General features: G+C 38.8%; 1 protein-coding gene across 6 annotated transcripts in view; it reads left to right on the top strand.

Annotated features, from left to right (window-relative positions):
* The window catches only part of enox2 (ecto-NOX disulfide-thiol exchanger 2), a 313,782-nt gene that overhangs the window by 126,676 nt on the left and 169,709 nt on the right, over window positions 1-17,397 (top strand). For 2 of the 6 annotated variants that reach the window (XM_077577814.1, XM_077577813.1), the window contains exon 1: window positions 3,590-3,767. The exons of the other annotated variants lie outside the window; for them this stretch is intronic. The gene's annotated coding sequence lies outside the window, so the exon portion shown is untranslated. Of the gene's footprint in view, window positions 1-3,589; window positions 3,768-17,397 lie in introns of those variants that run through there. 6 annotated transcript variants of the gene reach the window in all.

Genomic DNA, 17,397 nt, shown 5'->3' with positions numbered 1-17,397 from the left:
GGCAACGCTGAATCGTGGCAGATGAATAGTCACCTGCCAAAAGATGCCGCCGCCACTGCAGATACGCTTATGAATATTGAAGATGGAATCAAATTGTATGATCGGTGAGCATACGAGGCTGTGTGGGTTTCATACATGTCATCGTCTTCAAGGACACTAAATTTGATGTTGTACAATGATTCAACCATGTTAATTAGTGTATTCGGCATCAGATTTTCAGTATGGTGAAACCAGATGACTTGTAATTGAAAAAAAAGTGAATATGCAGTTGTGCTCATAAGTTTACATACGCTTGGGGTGTGTAAACTTATGAGCACAACTGTACATGTAGAGCTAAACGTTAGTTAACAAGACAAAAATGATATGAATCGTCCCCAAAATTCACATGCACATGATCTCTACTCATGTCCACTTCTTGTAGTAAAAACTTCTTTTTTTTTGTTGTAAAAACGACTATTTATTTATTTATTTTTTGTCATGATATGGGTTTTCTTTACTTACTAACAATTCTGACTTTAAAATCAAAATTCTGTGATTAAAGCGAGAATTCTGAGAATAAAGTAAGAATTTTCACTTTAAAGTCAGAATTTTGAGATTACAGACTTTAAAGTCCGAATTCTCACTTTAAAGTCAGAATTGTGACAATTCTGACTTTAAAATCAAAATTCTGTGATTAAAGCGAGAATTCTGAGAATAAAGTAAGAATTTTCACTTTAAAATCAGAATTTTGAGATTACAGTCAAAATTCTGACTTTAAAATGAGAATTCAGACTTTATTCTGAATTCTCACTTTAAAGTCAGAATTGTGACAATTCTGACTTTAAAATCAAAATGCTGTGATTAAAGTGAGAATTCTGAGAATAAAGTAAGAATTTTCACTTTAAAGTCAGAATTTTGAGATTACAGTCAGTTTTCTGACTTTAAAGTGAGGAATTCTGACTTTATTCTCAGAATTCTGACTTTAAAGTCCGAATTCTCACTTTAAAGTCAGAATTGTGACAATTCTGACTTTAAAATCAAAATTCTGTGATTAAAGCGAGAATTCTGAGAATAAAGTCAGAATTTTCACTTTAAAGTCAGAATTTTGAGATTACAGTCAGAATTCTGACTTTAAAGTCAGTATTCTGAGAATAAAGTGAGAATCCTGCCAAACCTTTTTTTTTCTCTCTTCGCTGGCCCTAATCTTCTTCTATATGTTTGAAGAATTAATCCAAGAGAAGAAAACCCATATCATGACCAAAAAAAAAGTAGTTTTTACAAAAAAAAAAAAGTTTTACTACAAGAAGTGGACATGAGTAGAGATCATGTGCATGTGAATTTTAGGGACGATTCATATCATTTTTGTCTTGTTAACTAACGTTTAGCTTTACATGTGCTCATAAATTGACACACCTCAAGTATATGTAAATTTATGAGCACAACTGCATATTCACTTTTTTATCATAAATCATCTGGTTTCACCATACTGAAAATCTGATGTCCTAATCCTCTTCTGTAGTAGTCACCTTGGAAATTAAAAATAAATAAATAAAAATTTTTTTACTTTATTCCTGTGAACGAGTTTGGCCTTTTTACATGAACACAACGAAAGTCAAAACATTTTTAGACTTATTGAACTATAACTTACTGGAAATCCTTCCATTCAAATACACTTTGCAAAACTAATCTCAGTACTTTTTTTTTTCCTTATTGGAGAGAGTCAGCTCCATAGAAATACTGTCTGCTGCGTCCAATACCCAATCAAAGCCACCTATTATAAGTGGTTGCTAGGCTACAAAACCTGCCTTATGCGGATCACCGACGACGTGATGAGATTCGTGCCGTCTTGACACTTGAATGCATCGCGCCAATCCGCACAGTGTGCACTTGAAAAATACTTGGGAGGCACAAGAGTGGATAATCTAATGAGCGGTGCTGGTGGAAAAGAGTGGCGGACATTAAACAAGCATATTGGATGCCTGCAGAAGGGCTGATATTGAATTGACTGACATGTTTTCTCTGGTCCGCAGCAACATCGAATTTGTGGCTAATCTCCATTTTCGTGTAGTGTGAAGAGTTTTCCTATCAAGGCTGCGTGGTCCAAACCTTTCTGCTTCGACATGTTGGGGAAACGCGCTGCCAATCATGAGGTGCACTGGCTATCCTTTCACTTTTAGGACACTTTGGGGGAAACGTGTTTTGCTATATTCATGCCAGGGTTTAATTATGATTATGAACATCATATCTCTAGACATCCTTCAAAGCTGGAAAATTGTGAAGCCGTCTTCTCTTTTATTGCCTTTAACAGGTATTATCACAAATGCTTCTAAAAAATGTCCAATTTTTTTTTTACCCAACAGCCACATAATCTTTTCCCCAAAGTCTCAGCTAATGCTAACACGCTGACATGCCTTGTGAAAATGCTTACAGCGGAGAGAGAGAGAGAGAGAGAAAAAAAAAACATAAGTAAAGACACATAATCAGCGTTTCGCTTTAAGTATCATTAGTATTGCACTGATGTGCTTTTGTTGAAAAAGCCTGACAAAGTGGCAAGCAAAACACAAGCATGCGATACAACTTGAGTCTCATGTTGCGTCAAGCATCTAATTAGGGAAACCTGCTGTGAATCAGGTAATAGGACGTTCTCCCACCAACAGGGAAAGACACAATAACCGGGATAATCATGCATTTTATATTATATTCACTCCTCATTATGCACTTTTTTTTTTTTTGCCTCGCTACTTTCTCGGGTGCTATTGTTGATATTGTACTCCAGTAACAGAATAGATGTGCAATTGTAGCTGAATAGAGCCTACAGAGCTTGCGGCAGAAATGAGTTGTACATTCATCCATTTTCTACATACAGTGCAGTGCTTGTGTTCGATAGGGTGGCACATGAGCTGGAAATCAGATGACTTTGGGCGAGAGACGGGGTACATCGTGGACTGGTCGCCAGCCACATACTCATTTATCTTTTTGTATCAAATCATTGGTTGATTGATATATTGTAAATAATAATAATAAAAAAATAAACAAGTTTACAATTTTTTTAATGCTGGTTTATTTGATCAATTAATTGGTCAATTGATTTACTATGAATAATAGAATACATGTAAAATAAACAATTTTACATTTACATTGAGATTTTGATGAAAGATTGTTTAGTTGGTATATTTTACACATGAAAAACGTTTGTACAACAAACAATTTTGCATACACTTGAACATTTTCCCATTTATTTTATTAAATATTATTGGGTTAAACCCTTTTACAGGTACATTAAATTATACATATCTATTTTTTTAAATTAGTATTAATTGTTATTAATTAAAAAAATGACAATTATTTTATTTGTTTAAAATTAGCAATTTTACACGTTTATTTTTTATTCTTAGTATTCATTTTTATCTTATCTACGAATGACATAGCCAATCTGTACCTTTTAATCCTCAAACGTCACTTTCACAAATTTTGTTTGCCATTCGTTCTACCCGGTAGTCATTATTTTATGGAACAACTTTGAACATGAACGGCTCACTCTTATTTTGAAAGTAAACGGAAATGACGAACGTCAACAGACGCACGTGCTCCCTTCTCGCTTGCCGTATTTACTTCCGCCGCTGTTGATACTTTAATGGTTGCTATCTGGAAGCTTTGCCTTGGATACCCTTATTAAAAATATCAAGAAGTTATTAAATACGTAAAATAAATGTCCAGCCTTCGAATGGATACTTCCGAGGAGTCGTCACGGAGCAGATAGCATCCAATACGGCGCCATTGGCCGCCAGGTACTTTGATACTTTTATTCTCTATTCACGTCAATAGTGCTTAGCTGTTAGCTTCGCCCGTACACTTGCTGCTATTAATAAAAGTTCATAATAAGGTTATTAGTTTTTCAACACGTTACAAGGTTACATTAATAATTTGCTAATAACAATGCTGACGTTTGTGCTTCCACTTGAGTTAAATTAAAGTTTTCGATGCATATACCACACACTCGGCGAGTGACATCACCTCCGTAGTCAATTAAAAAGAAAATGTTTTTAATATCATAACGGTCTGTTTTTGTGTACCTTTTAATGCTTGAGAACAAAACGCTTTTGAAATTCTCCATGAGTTTTTCTGAACACAAAGAAAGTGACGAGTACGTTGGGAACAGTCTGCAAGTTGCTTGCGTTGTAGTGCACAGCGAACGTGTAGTGATAGCCCATTTATATCAGTCATAATAATGCTAATGATAATAATAATGATGATAATAATATATATATATTTTAATATAATAATAATAATGATGATAATAATATTAAAGAACATGTGAACATGTGCTTCCTTTTGGGGGAAAAAAACGTATGTCCTTAAAAAAATAAATAAAATCAAAACATGTAAATAAGACAATTTTATTTAAAATATTCCGACCTTGACAAAATCGTATCAAAAGTAGGCTATATGTGGCTAAATTGAATTAATTGGGAAATTAATTAAATTAGAAGATTATTTGCCCAGATCGACCTGACAATATTAATCAAAAGTGGTCACTGTTTTCTTTGTAAAGGTATTTTTTTTTTTCAATACAGAATGTCGTCACCGACCTGACCACAAGCGAACTCTTAATGAGGCTCCCTTACTCCATCTTTCCCCATTGCTAACGTATCATGGGTATAAAATGACCATACCAAAACATGGCATTTGACACCATTTATTAGCAAAAAACAGCTAATAGCGGTAATGAAATAAATAAATTAATCCTGAAGTAAATAGATGCATTTTAAATAAATAAAAAAAACTTAAAACATGAGCAAAAAAGGGGGAGGATGACGCCCACGCACGGCGCGTGTTCTGCATTCAGAGAGCTCTGGTCACGGGTCAATATTGACTCTTTTTGTGCAAAGCGAGGCCCGCCTGTTGCTAAATGTTAATCGTCTCATCGACTGGCTTCCCCTGAGCCCTCATTTGGCGAGCACCTTTCACCTTTCATTCATTCAAGCAGACAGGTGCACAACCACGATTCTCGCCGTGTGATCTAAATGCGAGTCAAGCTACCGTGGAGGTCATTTATTAGCCGCTCGTTAGATTGACACGTGTCCTTTTCAACAGGGGTGCTAAGAAGGGAATGAATGTTATGTATGTTTTCAACAATGAGATATTTTAGCAGATGGTTGGTAGACTTTTGTTTGTGTAACGTCAATAGATATTGTGGCCAGCGTAAGGCACACCTGTGCAGTCTTGATACGCCGCATCTAGTAGGTGGGATGGATTATCTTGGTAAGCAAGAAGTGATACACAGATTTAGATTGTGTTGTGATGTTACACATTTGTGAACAATGTATGAGGGGAAATGGCCTTTTGGATGTATAGAAAAAGTTTTAGATGAAATATGAAAGCAAACCAAAAATATTGTATTTAAAAAAAAAAAAAATTCCAATTAGTACACACTGTCAACAAGATACTAAAAATCACCATATGAAGCAAAAATTGTATTCTGTTAATGAAGAACGTTTTCAATCGATAATTTTAATCAAGTCGAGAAACAATAGCTGCACTTCCTTCTACTTGAGCTTGATTTAAATCATGATAGAGATATCAATATTTGTCATGTCAGCAGGTTTTGCTTCACTAATCCGCTTGCTTGATTGATTGATCCAGTGTGCGCTTCCATGACCTTTTGTATAATTGAAGCTATGTGGCATAGTTAGAAAGTGTGTTGTTATGTCGCGTCATTGCAAATAAAAATCGAAACTAAAATCCAAAAAAAAAAAATCTACGTTAATTATGTTCCATTGTTCAGGTAATGCTGTATTTCCGTCTTGCACGGGGGAAGTGGATGTTGAATGGCTCGGAAAAGGCTGTGTTAAACCAATTGTGCCAGCCAACATGACGGCTCCAGTCACTGTTTGTATTTCCTGCATCTTTTTTCTGCTTCAATCCATCTGACTAAACTTGGCCGCTTGAGGCGTTTTGCTCAACTTGCCTTTTTTTTTTCTCTTTTCTTTCCCGTTTGCAGCTGTGTTGAGAATATTTTCCTTGTATACAAACAAATTATTTCCACCCCCACTGCCGGTGAGGAGAGGTGACATTTCTCATTATGTGATGTTTTATTGAGCCTCCTGGGTTTTTTTGCGGGGTGGGGGTGGGGGGGGGGAGGGGTTTGGGTGATAATGTTGGATGAGAAAAGGCAGGTGTTGGTTGCATTTGATTGTGATTTCCAAGTGAAGCAGGATGTTGTTGTACAAACTAGAACAAAAGCTTTTCATCCTTCAATTACTCGTCCAAGGCCAGGTATGCTTTTAATACCGGTCAACCTTCCCCATGTTCTTGTGTCTAACGATATTGATCGGTAGCGCCGAAACACCGCTGAAACATGCCCTTTAGTTATCGTTTCCACTGTGTTCAGTAGCAACCCTGCCACCATACCCCAATGGTGTATAATCATATGTGATAGCTCCTAAAGGTGTGAAGTAAATTAATTTCATAACCCAGTAATTTAGAGAACTTCATTCACATTGACAAGTATGTGGGGGTGTACAACACTGTGAATCTCAGGGGGGGGGGGAAAAGTGTTCTTTTGCGAATATTGAGAGGGGACTCCGCTGCTGTAGGTGGCGCTATACACCACATAGATGTGATTCAGCAGTCATTTAAAAGAAGAAGAAGAAAAACAGGAAGCGAATGACATCGTATGACTTTGCGTTTGTATTTCTTGATAAACCGTAGCGTTTCTTTGCTGTTTTCCATTTAAAATTGCACTAATATTCGCTTCTTTAATTAATTCCAAAAATATTTCGGTTTTGTCATCCCCCCCCAAACATTAAACGTTTTGTTTTGTTTTATTCATTTTTTTCCCTTTCGGACACATTATTACAGGTTACATCGATCACATAATATAATTTGCAACATTGACATTTGAAGCCATGGCTTATTAAATACGTGTGACGTAATATCCGGTCTAAACGTGCAATGTGTATCCGGCCTTGTCAGCGTTTATTCGCAAAACACGCTTCCAAAGCCAAAATTCGCGTTTTCCTTTTTTTCGATACGCTTCAAAATCCAAGTGTGAAACTATTTTTGCGCATTTTGGGCCCTTTTTCGAATTTCTTGCGTTTCCATTCAGTTTTATTTTTGCATTTCTTGAAAATTCAAATAAAAATGATTGGATGGAAACCTCAAAACCGGGGTGTGTGCCTCCTTTGAGTGAGAGCTGAGCTGCAGGTGGAAGTCACATTTTCCCCCACACGCTAATTTGGTTAACGGGATTCTTCGCAAAGCTGCTCAAATACTAGCGCTACACGAGCAACTGCACAAGTGAAACGCCATCCAGAACCCCCCCCTCACCCCACACACACTGGCTAGATCTATCCTCGATGCTGTCACTGTGACTTTTTGATGAAAGATAGCTTCTGAGTAGCTGCCAAAGTGTTTGAAAAGACTCCAAGCTCTAAAACCAGGATGGCTGCAGCGGGTGAGACATCTGGATAAATGTGTGAAAGGATTTGACTGCTTTTCCTGCCTCAGAGGAAATGCTGGAATCAGATGAAGCACTGTAAAAACTTTAATCCATCTGCCAGCACCCCCCCCCCCCCAAAAAAAACAACTTCTTATGAGTATGTTTAGTATTTACTGGTAAATATTCAAATATTAACTCTATGAAATTATAAAAATGATCATGTGTGATTGCTTGCTGATTAAAGTCAAAGCGTTGGTTTGAATCCATGTTTCATCATATTAATTACAGCTAATGAGTTGGCTGTCATTGAAGGTTGCGACTGTTTTTGATGATTTGATGAGGATTGAAATGAAAAACAATGTCTCTCCTTCACCGAGCCTCATCACAGGCAGGGTACACACGTAGCGAGAATCGGGTGGGATTTTTTTTCCCTCCCTCGCGATCACATCTGTTCCAAAAATGGTCAAGAGTTCAACCAAGCCACTCATTCCCTGATCGTGATGTGAAATTGAACAAGATGGTAAAATAGCAACTGGTTGTGTTGAGTGTATCACGTCTCATAAGTTATTTTCCTCTGTAAAAATGACAAGGAGCAAACATTTGCAACTGTTATGTTGTCAACAAATAAAGTAATGGGGATGTAAAAGGTCAATCTTCGTACGACGACAGACTTTAGGTGTCAACTTAGCCATGTTATAAATTAGTTCAGTCAGTGTTCAAAATGTGGTTATTTAGTGGGGCTGTTAGAAAAAATCGATTCGGCAATATATCGCGATATTACAGCGCGCGATTCTCGAATCGATTCGATATGCGGCCCGATCGATTTTTAAACATACATTTTTGATGGGAATATTCAACAAAACGTCTTACTTAGGGTTAGGATTCACACAGTAAGCACGGAAGAATGTTATATTAATGGAACATTAAGCCTTAATATTTAATTTCAGTGCTGTTCAAACATGAAACCGACTGCAACCTGTTTGTTAAATGCAGTGGCTCAGTTATAAGCCTGAATTTTCAGATAAATAAATTAATTATAAATTTTTATACAAATCTTACAGTGTACATGTACAAGTTTACTGATTAGTATTTTCTAAATTTGAGTAAAAATAAATAAATAACCGCAATAATCAATGTATAGATTCGTATCGGGATTAATCTAATCGAATCGTGACCGATAAATCGTGATGCAAATCGAATCAGCAGGTACGAGGCAATTCACACCCCTATTAGTTAGACACACTAGACTCCCTTGTCACTATCAAGTGGTACATCCATCCATCTATTTTGTACAGCACGTATTGTGTTCAGGGTCACTGAGAAATCTGTTGCCTGTACGAGCCTGGGCTGGAAAAGTAAATCCTGGAGAGATCATCTGTCAATCACTAAAGCTCTGCGTACACTGTATGATTTGGAAGTGTTGTAGACCGCATGATGGAACGTCAAAGCTAGCGATTGAAGTAGCTGGAGTATATGGAAAGAGCTAGGGCTAAAAACGAGCTAATTGTATAATTAGATTATTTATCTAATAATCTAACACTCCTCAATTACTCCCTAGGTAATGTTATCAAGATTGAAGAGATGTTTCTGCTTTTTTAGAATTCCCAACGTAACAACACTTGTCAAACTAATTCATAGTCTTTCAACCTTCATTGCACGCGAAACTGGCCTTGGTTTCAGCAGAAAGCGGACCGGACAGCTGTTAGGAGGAGACTGTCGAGCGACACGTAGAATGAAAGGATCTGAATTCCATTTGGCCTGACCTTCTGATCAATATACTCCTTTTTAGTGCCGCCGGCCTAGAGAGAGGTGCGCTTCTTTTCCAGACTAATAAAGATGACACCAAAGCTGCTACTGCGCTGGACTGTCAATACCTTTAACACCCCCATCGATTCTCATTACAGTTAATGGTTTCTTTGCTGAGGGAGATTGCGGGGTGGGGCGAATATTCTGGTTGTGGGATTTACAGAAATGTAGGAAGACGTATTATGACCCTGATCAGGTAAAAGATGAAAGACTGGCAGTTGTTTGTGTAGATGTTAGTCGACACCCTGTAGCATTATGGGCATATATGCTAAGTTTGTAGCATTTGGCCTACAAGTACATTCAAATATACTTTAGAGTATATTCAAACGTGTATGTTGCTTTTGCGTATTTTCTTGCCAGTCAAAAGTGTTTAATCCTTTCTTTTCTTTGATCCTTCCTCGGGTCTCCTGACGACCTCACGACTCTGGCTGGAAGTGTTCGGTTTAGGTGAACGGTATGGGATTTTTTAAATAGGTTTTAGGTGAACTAATGAATACACTCACACGCACATACACATTCTCACCCAAATACAAAAAAAAAAGAGAGAGCAATGATGATGATATGTCAAATCGGTAAAATTACCGAATGAACAATACTGAGCTCTCCAGAAAAAAATAAAAAAAGTGTTTAATCCAGATTGGCAGTTCCATGCTTCCGTTTAAAACCATAAAACATACGAGGACACACACAAATAACATGCAGCATATGGCAGACAACTAGTTGGCGGACAGAGCCTAAAGTAGAAGTCTTGTATACTCAATGCTCCTACTTGTCAAACATCATATGGACTGAAATGCGGGAGAGCAGTCACAGAAGAATAGAAATCGGAAGTCTTGGTTCACAATGTTCAGGCCAGAGGCTAACCAAGACTATCATAGTTGGGGAAAAACAGGAATGAGACAGAACACTTAGAAAAAGTTCACTTTCACTTTCACTTTCCTTTGGTCCTTCCTCGGGTCTCCTGACGGCCTCACGACTCTGGCTGGAAGTGTTCGGTTTAGGTGAACGGTATGGGATTTTTTAATAGGTTTTAGGTGAACTAATGAATACACACAGACACCGAATGAACAATACTGAGCTCTACAGAAAAAAAAAAGAAGAATACTTAGAAAAAGTGATACGTTGTTTGAGACATGGTGGTTAAGTGGTGATTGAGTTTTCCTTAGACATGTCGTTACTAGAGATTCATGCAGCATTTCAAATTATGAACACCCTGTTTATTGAAGAGTGTTGGCAGTTTATGATGGTCTGACACTTTTTCTGCTGGAAAATGTCTTTAATCATACTTAGCCTTATACTTTCGGTAGCCTACAGAGTTTCATTTATTCATCCTAATTAGTGATCACCCCGGAAGGCTCTTGTCTCTTTGGGGTTATCAGATTCTTTGTGTACTCCTCTTAAGACCGTCTCCACGGAGTACTGTTCTCCGCAGCCTCTGTGTTTTTTTTTCTTTCCGCTTCACTGACATGCTCTGGGATTACAGCAACACTATCTGCTCAACATTTCAGCGAATAGAAGCAGCAATTTAGAGGCCTTCGCTGACAATAGCGAGATGGAAAAACAATGCCAGGGGGGTCATGCGGTTAGCATGTGCTTTGTACCACAAGGTGAAAATTCTAAATCTGAAAATGGGAAGATAATCTTGTAGATCATTATGTGGCTATGGGGACTTAATCATCACATTAATATTCACACTCTTATCTGCATGCTGGAAAGATGCTTGGACTACTTCAATGCTACACATTTCTATTTGACCGGAGTGTTTTTTGAAATAACCTTTAATAGAATGCCATCATTGTTAGAGCTGCCCTTGCCTCGATTGCAGCATTCACAAATAAGCGTAGTTGTATCGGAATTTGCATAACATTTCAAATTATACTGAAAAAAGGCCTTTTGATTTAGCGATTCCACAAGGGGAACGAACCCTGGAGATAGACTGGATTCATAGTGATTCGTCCGCCGACGCAAATCTTTGCTGCGCTGATCATAGGTCAGTTTTGTTTGGATCCAATGAAATTGTTTATCTTAACATACTTGAGCTCCAACGTGGGCAAAAAAAATGGTATCGCTTTCTGCATTTTTGATGACCCCGGCTTTAAGTAGTGACATTTTTCCGTCCATTTTTTTTCAACAGTTTTGAACAGCAAATTTCCACAAAATAGCAGGTATTTCACAACAGATATATGGTACCTTCCACAAAAAAAAAACATTTGTGATAACCGCTAACAAATCACCACAACGTGTAGCCAGGGTAGCACCGAGTAGTGTCATGAAAATCGGATGATGGGGTCAGTTGAACGTCACAGCCTAATGCGACTGAAATAGGCCATAAAAAAATGACCAGTTGCCATGTCAAATTGCCAAGGGTGGATTGATCAATGGCGGCCATTTGTTGTCAATATTAATCCCTGGTTGAAAAGGAGAAAACGACATATTGCCATTCCTGAAGGTTATGTTATGGGGGTTGCAGTTCCAGTTGGTGTATTTTCACATTCTTTTTTAAAAAAAAAATTTCCTGAAGAGCTCAGTATTGTTCATTCGGTAATTTTACCGATTTGACATGTCATCATCATTGCTCTCCTTTTTTTTTTGTATGTGGGTGAGAATGTGTATGTGCGTGCGAGTGTGTGTGTATTCATTAGTTCACCTAAAACCTATTAAAAAATCCCATACCGTTCACCTAAACCGAACACTTCCAGCCAGAGTCGTGAGGCCGTCAGGAGACCCGAGGAAGGACCAAAGAAAGGAAAGTGAAATCCAGCACCGACCAGACACCACCCACCAGGCCACCAACCAGAGTCCTTCACCAACCCCAGAGACATCTAAATTCCAATTTTAAATAAATAGTATTTTCACATTCCTAATGAAATCCAACTGCCCACACAAGTACCTCGCCATGCAGTTAAGGCTGGATTTCGTCGCGCAGACAAAATTCCCAAAGCAGATCCTTTGCTAAAGCGAAGGACAAGGGAAACAAACAGTTTAAGTTGTATATATTCCAACTGTTCCCAGAAGCTCCACCACTTCCCTCTCAGGCTGTTGTGGGATTCAGCAGCAGTGGTGTCCCTTTAATTGGCTGTTGCCTACAAACTAACTAAAGGGGGGAGGAGGACGTAAGCTGAATGTCAAATAGATCCCTCCAACTGGACCCGGTGCCTTCATCTGGGTGCGAGCACAAATTTATGGAACCGCGCTCATTTGAATATTCTACAGTGTATTGGCTGTTCCATCTCTTGAAACGACAACCTTTATTAGAAAGAAAGAAAAAAGCCAAATAAGCAAAAAAAGCACGTCTCTACAGAGTAGCTCATGGATGAAAGTCTTGGGGATGTACTGCTTAATCAGTGGTTTAATCAATTGGGGATTTCGCAAGATCCCCTTGTTTCCCATTTATCTTCATTTGGAAACACCTGGCAAGACATTTTAGACTATTATATGCTTTGAACTTCAGCAACATTGTTTTACCAAGTGGTGTAGAAAACGTCCATATCAGTAAGCTGTCATCAGAAGACCACTGTGAGGTGTGTAGAGAAGGTTTTGCTCCTTCTTCCCATTCACTTAATTCCGTTGTAATATGGAAAAAGGCAGACAATTCTGTGACCAGCATGACAACTCAGCATTACTAGAAAGTGGCTTGATGTTCAGTGTTTGAACCCTTCACATTGGAAACTCAGTAAAACAAGTACAGACCTACAGCATGTCAAACAATACCGTACCGTTTAGTAGAAACAAGATTTATTAGTAGGAACTGCTTGGGCAAAGTCCTTCGATGAGCTTGAGCGGGGACATGCCAAAATCTTAGGAATGATTTCCTTTCCTCAGTCTCTCCTTTGGTCTCTTGAGGTCTCCCTGATTTGTTGGAATTTAGATGTCTCTGAGGTTGGAGAAGGACTCTGGTTGGTGGCCTGGTGTCTGGTCGATGCTGGATTTCACTTTCCTTTCTTTTCTTTGGGCCTTCCTCGGGTCTCCTGACGGCCTCACAACTCTGGCTGGAAGTGTTCGGTTTAGGTGAACGGTATGGGATTTTTTAATAGGTTTTAGTTGAACTAATGAATACGCACACACTCACACCCGCACATACACATACTCACCCACATACAAAAAAAGAAAAAGGAGAGCAATGATGATGACATGTCAAATCGGTAAAATTACCGAATGAACAATACTGAGTTCTCCAGAGAAAAAAAAAAGGAGTGACTCCCATGTTGGCGCTGCCTGATGTCTGTATGTGTCGTATCAGGTGTCCACTGTCCATTAAATGTGCATAGAAGGATATCTGACATGAATCACTTGATAATACACTAGCACATGGTGGGAAGCTCTTAATTTACGTTGCAACTCTTCCAGTCGAACACAACGCTTGCGGACTTGCCGTATACTGCTGCTGCCATGGATTTAAAATCGCAGATAAGCGTGCGGACGAGAATGATGACCAGCGATACAATGGGTGAACACTGTAAACCAGGGGTATAAATCCCATTTTTGGCACGGGCCACATTCTTGGTACGGTTTCCCCACTGAGGGCCGTTATGACGCTTTAGTCATCTGATCGTAGTCTTACAATTACATACCAAATGAATGGATAATGAAGAGGGTCTTCTGCCCAGATTTAGTTATAACTGTTTTAATTGATTTATTTCCTCAGTAGAACTTTTATCTGTGGATGTGTCTTTGTGAGTGATGTCGCAATTTCTGCCAAGTATCTGTAATCAATGATGTGTTCAAAATCTTATTGTCATGACTGGGATCTCATGACTGGGATCTCCTCAATTCCACAACAATGGGCCATTGTCTATGGTTGAAGTGTCTGTAATCAATGATGTGTTTAAAGTCTGAACTCCAGGTGGGCTGTTTGGAACCGCCCTTCAAAATAGTATAAAAAGGTTGTAAGTGTCTGTAATCGACACACTAGCGAGAGAAACTGCAGCCATTTGTCTGTAAACTTGCTCGTGTCCAGAATATTCTGTAAAATAAATCCTTCGAAGGACCTGTTCACCGATCTCCAGTCTGTATTCAGAAAATCAACAATCCCTCTACCCGAACAACAACGAACACGCGGAAGACAAAGATAGTCTTCTAACAATAACTATCGTATTTTTAAGACTACAAGTCACACTTTTTGTCATAGTTTTGCTGGTCCTGCGATATACTCAGGTGCATCATTTATATATTACAATTACAGTTCAGACTGGCACCCAAAATTCCCGTTCCGTAATCATATTGATTTTAACTCATAGTTTATTTCACACTTGACGGTTGGGCACTGGACAGCAACTATTTTGACACAAGCCATTTAAAAGTAAATTGTTCATCATGTCTTTTTTTTCCTGACGTGCTTAAATCCAGCCCCAATTTTTGAGTACAGCTTTTACTGTACAAAACAACTCAGTAAGCAAAACACTCAAGAGCGGCAGAAATACTTGCAAGTGGAATGTTCATCAAGATCGCAGGTTATTACCGGGAAAAGCTATTTGACAACTGAGAGCAGGCCTGCTTATGCGATCTGTTGGGAATGGAGAGGATATTACCTTTTTTTTTTTTTGCTGTCACCCATCAAGACATTTTACAGTCCAAGACAAATTGCCGTCAATTTCTAATTCGCCGTAATAATGGAGCCATTTTCTGTCAAGTGCCGTGCGCATCATTCCGCTGCTTTTTCTACCTCCCTTTTGGTGTTTGCCAGACCTTGCACTTGATTACTGTACAAGGGGATGAAAGCTTCCTCAACATGCGCTGGAGTCGTAGTAGGTTCAATGGCTGGTGCATTAGATGTCAATTGTTTTTTTGTGGTTTGTTGGATGTTAGCAATCTTCTTTGAAACCTTTTCTGCATGTGTTGACTCCTCGTGACATCGGTCAAGGAGTTAGAACTAAAGGGAAAATGTTCCTTTTTTTTTTTTACACGTCTTGAGCACACAACTTGGAAACAGCTTTTTGGGTGTGAAAAATATCAGTCAAGATTGAGGCACAATATGATTCAGGAAATATTACAGAGCGTGCTTGGCCAATTTTCTCAAATACAACTTTTACAATTCTAGAAGACCGTGTAATTCCACCATGCGTCGACACCGACGTAAGGACTGACGGCTGAGGTGAATAACAACTTGTTCCGGCGGCATCTGAATGTGTCGTATTTGGCAGCTCGTGAGCGTTCCGTCCTCGAAGGTTGACGTGTTGAAAGCAGGGAAAATTGGCAGTCTCGAGGCTTAGATGGTAGATGGCTAAATGGCCTTGTTGGGTGCATCGCCTCAACTGTGTCCGGTAGTTTGTACTGACGGTTAAATGACTCAAGGAAGAACGACCACTGAACTAGTGAAGGATTTGTATGGAATCTCGGTGATGACAACTTGGAGAAGAAAATTAAATGGTTTAACAGTTTGTATAGATGGAGCTCTTAGGATTTATAAATCCCAATTAAACTGAACTACTTCTGAACCTGAGCAAAATTGCCATTATTCACCATCATCAATTCAAAGGTGCACATTGGTTCAACAAGGGAGCTAAGAGAGGACAGAAATATGACCATGAAGGAATCATTTTTGCTTTCAGACACGGTTGTCTGTTTTTGCCCCAATCACCACTTCTCGTCAAGTACCGGTACAATGATCGCATTTGAGAGAGTATACACTTCTCAAAAACAAATCTTACTGTCGCGCTCATTTCAACGTCAACTAGTCCATTCCATTTCCAATGTGGCTATACTCATTTTCATCTATCATCAAAGTAAAGGTAGAGCATCTATTTTTACATTTTGCGTACCATCTGAGCTGGGATAGTCGCCAATTACCTACAACCCAAAAATGGACAAAAGTTATCGGAGATGGATGGATTGATAACGCTCAGAATAATACCGTGGATATTAATTAAATAAATTGTCTATGCAGATTTTACAATGATGTCATTCTAACCCTGCAACAGATCATTTCTTTAACCATCATTTGTTTTGAAATGAGACCAAAACCACGGACCTTGGATTTTCTTCATTCTCTACTTGGTCGGCGATGTCAAGCCTATTCAGACTGACATTGGCAAAAAAAAAAAAAAAATGTTATTGTTGGGTTTACCAGGACAGATTGCCAGTTCACTGCAGGGCTAACACATTGGGAGCAAGAACAGAAGCGCCCGGCTTTTGAGGCGTGGGAAGCCAAAATGACTACTGACAGTATCTGAGTACCAGAAGTTAAAATGCAAACAATGAAATCCTCGCCATTTCTTTTCAGTCGCAGTCCTCTCTGTGGTGTCGCTAGCTAATTACAGCCACCTTCAACTCTACCACTGCCTCCAGTGTCTTGTACTTTGAAAAGAAATACTGATGATTTGATAGCGGCTTGGCTCAGAGCACCTACACGCACTCCAGCACGCCAACACGCGGGGATCGCATGTATTTGAGATTTCAGCTACTCCAACCACGAATTAGACATTATAATGGACAGTGAACTCATGTTAAATGCAAACCTATGAGAACAATCTCTTGTAATCCATCATAAATCCTGTTCGTGCAAACAAACACTTAATTTCCTGATGTTGTTTGTCATAGTCTGTCTTCACTTTTGAAATACAAGCTCCACATTTCTTCAGCTGGACAGAAACACTGAGCCTCCGCCTCTTTGGACTTACTTCAACCCTCGCTCCATATAACATAATAGCCGTACCAAAAGTGTTAGCATCTCCATTTTGTGTTGTTTTCCACTCAGTCTGCTTATATTGCTTGTTCCTAAAGTTCAAGCACTATGACGGATGTGCCAACAATGAAAAGCGATGGCGCGTAAACAATTATTCACACATTGGTTCAAATTAATCAAAGGTGTCTCACTCGACACATGATCCTTCAAGGGGAATTTCAATTTACACCCCGCTGTATATTTTTGTTGCACCCTCCGATTTTCACAAGGGTGATTTTTGCTGATAATTACACTACGACGCGCTTCGCAAAGTGACTTCATTTTTTTTTTTCTTTTATTGGATCTGTTCAATCCGGGGACAAGTTCATTCCAAAACGCCGACTTCTTCATTACTGTGTTAAACACTTTCCGAAATGAAATATCGCTGCCTCCAAATGACATTCCCGTGCCACTAATGGGGGAAATGCCATCAGCGGCTGGAGCTCTTTGAGGCTTATAATTGCACTGTAGTTTACTGTGAACTTATATTACTCCAATTCTAAACTAAATT

The sequence above is a fragment of the Vanacampus margaritifer genome, chromosome 10 (genome assembly GCF_051991255.1).
Source record: "Vanacampus margaritifer isolate UIUO_Vmar chromosome 10, RoL_Vmar_1.0, whole genome shotgun sequence".
NCBI lineage: Eukaryota > Metazoa > Chordata > Actinopteri > Syngnathiformes > Syngnathidae > Vanacampus > Vanacampus margaritifer.
Note: the sequence above shows the minus strand (reverse complement) of the source record. Positions and strands in the feature narration are given on the sequence as shown.